Genomic DNA, 6,056 nt, shown 5'->3' on the forward strand with positions numbered 1-6,056 from the left:
CATATGCTAACCCATTGAGCTAACCAAGTAGAATGAGTAATATAAAGTAATATAAAGTAATATAAAGGCATGAAAACATTTTGTGGTGATAAAAAAAAACTGCTAGTACTTACCTAGAGATAAGGCTTGCAAAACATTTTATGTACATTATTTCACTGATCCTCCCAGTAACCTAGTGAAGTAGGTGATATTATCTCCATTTTACAGATGAGAAAATTGAGGCTGAAGAGAGGAAAGTGTCTTGTCCAGAGTCACAGAGTCAATAAATGTCTGAGGTATCATCTGAATTCCTGACTCCAAATCTAGTACTCTATTCACTAGTCACTTCACTATCTTTTATTAAAATGATACCGAAATTCAGGTTGGTAGAAAGGAATCCATATTTGAGATATTGTCTTGTCTATGTCTCTCCCAAGAAGCAGTGCAGATGAGGAGAGGAGGAGACCTTGCTTCACATTCAGGTTCAACTTCTCATAAGTCATATGTAAGTCGTTTAAATTTCTTGAACCTTGGTTTCCTTATATAAAAAATTTTTGTATTAAAATACATCGGGGCAGTTAGGTAGCAGAGTAAATAGAGAACCAGGCCTGGAGTCATGAGGACCTGGGTTCAAATCTAGACTCAGACACTTCCTAGATGTGTGATCCTAGGCAAGTCACTTAACCCCATTTGCCTAGGAGTTGTTACTAGATTCTAGTTCTAGTTCACTAGAAGTGAAGGGTTTAAAAAATACATGCCCTACTTAACTTGTAGGATTGCTATAAGGAAGCATTTTGTAAATTAGCCTTGGCACAGTGTTTGACAATAGCTACTTAATACATCTTTACTGAATGATTGATTGCCTGGGACAAAACAAGTAACTTAACTGGGCCTCATTTTTCTCACCCATAAAAACTGCACATCATAATACCTGTCCCTCTCTTTTTTACGGAGTCATTTTTTGGATCAGAAGAGAGAATACAAGTGAAATAATTTTGAAAAACAGGTTATCCGCTTCGTCCTAGAGTCAAAGGACTTGATTTGCCCTTGTTTCCACTTCTGCCACTTGTTATTCATGAGTATGACCCTGAGCAAATCATTTGGTCCTCAGTTTCTTCATCTATAAAATAAGAGGACTTGTTTAAGTGAGGTGAATTGCTAAAGTGTTTCAAGTGTAAAGAACAACCCTTTTCCTCAAGGTTCTCACAATCTAATGAGGAAAAAAAACAAGCAAACAAGTAAAAACAAACTTTATACAGTCAAAATAGGAAAAATCAACAGAGGGAAGACAATAGAGTTGAGACAGGAAATATCATTTCTATTTAAAAGATGAGAAAACTGAGAAGAGAAGTTACTCGCCCAGGGTCCTACATCTGCTTAGGTCAGATGTGACTTTGTTCCCCCTATCTTTGTATCTCCAGTGTTTAGTACAGTACCCAGAACACGCTTAATGAAATAAAATCTATTAACTTACTGCTTTGCGGGCAGCCAGATGGTGCAGGAATAGGTAGAGTGCCAGGCCTGGAGTCAAGAAGACTCATCTCCCTGTGTTCAAACCTGGCCTCCAACATATACTGGCTGTAAGATCCTGGGCAAGTCACTTAACTCCATTTGCCTGAGTTTCCTCATCAGCAAAATGAGTTGGAGAAGGAAAAGGCAAGCCACTTTGGTATCATTGTCAAGAAAAATCCAAACAGGATCATCAAAAGTCAGACACAACTAAAACAATTGACAACAACTACCCTGCCTATCTCACAGGGTTGTTATGAGGTTCAAATGAAATAGCAAATGTAAAATGCTTTTTAAGAGCAAAAAATACTGTACACTACAGTGGAATAGACATCAGCTTTGGAGTAAAAGGACCTGTATTCAAATCTTGTCTCTGATGATTACTGCACGACCTTGGGTAAGTCCCAACACTTCCCTGGGCTTTGTTTTCCTCATCTATAAAATGAGGAGTTTGGACTAGGTAGGTGGCTTCTGAGATCTCTTCCAGCTCTAGACTCTTTCAACTTGGTAAGGAATCTGAAAGATTAAAAATGCAAAGATAAGTCAAGAAAAATATACTTAACTCTAGCTTAAATGCATCACTGACTGCTTTGGTAACAAAGGAAGGAAAGTTCTGGGCTTCCATTTTGAAAATGAATCATTATGGCTTTTTCACCAATCTACTGCTCTCAAGGTTTAAAATAATATCTAAAAGCATAATAATAATAGCAATATCTAATAATATAATATCACAATATCTAATAATTTAATAAAAAGATTTTGATGTGTGCAGAGTATACCCTAGAACAGTTTCTCAGTGGGGAATCCTGGAAAACCTTGAGGATTATGACAACTAGCAGGTACTGATTCTCATTGTTAGTACTGAGACATGATTTCAACTGCCTCCAGCCAGGCTCTCTAACCTACTCTCCATCTAGCTCCCAAAGCTGCTTGCCAAAACATTTGTTATACGTTAAATCCAATGTGCCCAAAACAGAATTCATTATCTTTTTCTTTTCACCTAAAAACTCATCCACTTCTACCTTCCATATTACTGTAGAAGACAATATTATCTTCTCAGCCCCTCAGGCTAACCGCCTAAGAGACATCCTAGATGCTTCCCTATCTCTCACTCCCTATATCCAAGCTGTTGCCAAAGCCTGCTGATTTCACCTTTCCAACAACTCTCCAATATGCCTCCTTGCCTCATCTGACACTGCCACTGCTTTGAGCCAGACCTTCATAGCCTCCCTCCTAGACTCTTGCATTAGCCTGCTGGTGTCTGCTTCAAGTTTCTCCCCACTCTAATCCATCCTCCATTCAATCATTGAAATGATTTTCCTAAAGTGCAGGTCCAATCACGTCGCCCCCTACTCAATAAACTCTAGTGGCTCCTGGCTGCCTCCAGGATCAAATACAAAATGCTTTTATTTCATGCTCAAAGCCCTTCATAGCCTAGCCTCTTCCTGCTTTTCCAGTCTTGCTCTACCTCATGTATTCTTTGGTCCAATGACACCTGCCTCCTTGCTTTTCCACATACTAAATATCACATCTCTCAGCTCTGGGATTTTTCTCCCATACTTGTCTGCTGTGCCTAGAATACTCTCCCTCCTGTGCTTTGCTTATTGATCTCGCTGGCTTCCTTTAAGGATCAGCTAGAGTCCTATCTTTTGCTGGAAGCCTTCCCCAATATCTCTTAATTCTAGTGCCTTCTCTCTCTTCATTATTTCCTATACCTAGTTTGCTTTGTATACATTTGTTTGCATTTTGTTTCCCCCATTAGATTGTGGGCTCCTTGAGGACAGGAAATGCCTTCAGCCTCTTTTTGTAATTTCCAGGGCTTAGCACCTATTAGGTGTTTAATAAATGTTTATTGATTGATTGATTGATCGATCCCTTGATTACTAACTAGGCCATTTCAGCCCTGATCACCAGCCATTTATCCCCTGACTAGTCATCCCCATACACAGTAAGTAAAAGCAAAGATAGAACTAGGCACTGACCCCTCTTCTTTATCCTAGCAACATAGAAATATTGTCACCCTCTTTGCTTTGGCGGAAAAGACACATAAGGTGTGAAAGGAGAAAAAATGTTCAAGCAGAGATTTTTTTTTTAAATGAGGGCCATTAAGAGCACATGCAAATGAATATTTAATGAAGTGGGCTAGAATTGAACTAATCTTACATGACACAAGCTGTACCACGTGGGTTTCCAGTTGCCAACCTTGAATATCCTTATCAACATTCATTGAGTGCCTAAGTGTAAAGTACTCTATTAGTTGTAGAATTTATAGCTTGAAGAGAACTCAAATATTACCTAGTCCAAATCCCTTCATTTCACCAATTAGGAAACTGAGGCCCAGAAGGGTAAAGTGACTTGCCCAGGTTCACATAGGTTTTAAATAGCAGAGGTAGGATTCTAATCCAATTTTTCTGACTCCAAATCCAGCATTTTTTCTATTGTAATGAAATAAAAGGGGCAATGTTGATATGGGAAGGAATAAATGGGGATATCTAAGTTAAAGGATGAATATAGGAAGGTAAGGGATGAATGGGGAATATAGAAAGGGGCTGCTCAAACAGGCTAATCACTGAGGCTAGAGACAGAGGATAGGTACTGGGAGGAAATAGGCTGGGTCCTTCAGGCAGGGGCTATCTCTGTGATACCAGAAGAATTGGGTCAGCCAGAAATGTTATGTCTGGCTGAAGGATTTTGTTGTTAATTTCTAAGGTCCCTTGAGGGAGGAGACAAGAGGCTCCTCCCTGACAGTCAAACTAAAATCTACAGGAAGTCTCTGCTGGCTACTTCCTGCCCAAAATGGATACCCAGGTTTTCCCTCAAGAAATAAAAATAAAGTTATTCTTTCCCTCTTTAGCCTTTGCCCTAATAGCAAGTATAATGATTCACCAGAGGCTTTTGTATAGATATCAAAGGGGATTTATTAATGTCAGGGATAAGCAGAGGGAAAAGGGGTTTCTGGGTTTTGTAACTGCTGCTAGGGAGAAAGCAGGTGTTGGGGGAAGGGACACAGGAGAGGGTCAGACTGAGAGAGGCCTGCTCTCTCAGTCAGGGAAGGTTTCACTGCCCTGAGGTAAAAGTATTTTATCAGATCACTAGATAAGGGAATGGCTTGATTTAGTTTGTCCTTCCTGCCTACAGAAGCTAAAACAACGATGTCTAACTTCCAAACCACCCTTCCTCCCAGGGCCCAATCGGGAAATCCAGGGAAAATAGCAGGATGTAATGGAGAGGTCAGGGAGAGGTCTAGAAAGAACAGACCAGCTCCCAAAATGCCCCAAAGGCAAAATACATTTCAGTTGGAACTTTAGGGCTATTTATAGCCTAGCTCTAATGGTTTTCCAGTGAGCCCAGCCCCCAAGCTGGTTCAACATTCTAAACCTTTCTAACTGACAAACTGTTACAGTTGGATTGCAAAAGCAAGGGTTTTTTGCTGCCACCCTACATTACACTACCACACACCACCTCTGTTCACATACCACTTTGTTGACCAAAATAGGCTCTGACAGAGTTTTCACAATATATCCTAGGCTGGACAGTGGGGGGTGGGAGAGTTGGGGAATAGTTTATAGGGATGAGACTATTACCACCTTTAATAGATGGCAGTAATTCCTCCTACTTGTGATGTGCCTGTCAGCCAATCAGAGAGTAGCCAGAGAGGCAGGCAAATAGAGGGCAACCTTGGGCACCTGTTTTAGAGGTTTCTAACCTCTCCTCCAAGTCTTTTCTTCCTTTTCCGAACTTGAATTCACTAAGCTAAAGTGGTTGGTTGGAAGTTCCTAGTAGAAAAAAAATTCCTTGAGGACTATGTTTTTGTATATGATCCAGCACCTAGAACATATATTGTAGGTGCTCAATAAATATTTATGAAGTGAATGGATGAATAAATGAGGTTTTTGATTCACTTTCCCTTTGGAATTTCCAGTATAATAGATCAAGAAACAAAAAAACCCATTTGGCTATTTTATTATTGGATAGTGTTGGTCTGGTAGTTCAAGTAGCTTCCTTTGCAATACTATTGGCCAACTCATCTGCCACTGTAGAAGAAAATCAGGAACTGCCCTTTACTGCCAGTAGTGATGATAAGAGAACAGATCCATTAACACTGGGGAAGCAACTTACTAAAGTCAGTGCTTTACTTCCTCTCAGTGAGATTTCTCTCCCCAAAAGAGACAAGAGAAGTCCCAGTAAACAAATATTTTCATTCCTTCTAAATAAAGTATGAGCTATGGAAGATATACCCTATCCCACTACTAGATTGTGAGCAAAACCCTTTAATTAAATGATATTTATACTCTGCTTTTGATCTCTATAGATAAAAATCTCTCATTTGGTCCTCATGACAACCCTTTAAGGAAGGTACTAATTTAAGGCAGCCAGCTGGCACAATGGATCGTTTGCTGGGCCTAAAGTCAGAAAGATTCATCTTCCTGCTTTCAAATCTGACCTCAGACCTTTACTAGCTTTTGTGACTCTGGGTAAATCCCTTAATCTTGGTTGTCTCAGCTTCCTCATGTGTAAAGTGATCAGGAGAAGGAATGGCAAAGCACGCCAATGTCTCTGCCAAGAAA

Source organism: Gracilinanus agilis, chromosome 1 (genome assembly GCF_016433145.1).
Source record: "Gracilinanus agilis isolate LMUSP501 chromosome 1, AgileGrace, whole genome shotgun sequence".
Lineage (NCBI taxonomy): Eukaryota > Metazoa > Chordata > Mammalia > Didelphimorphia > Didelphidae > Gracilinanus > Gracilinanus agilis.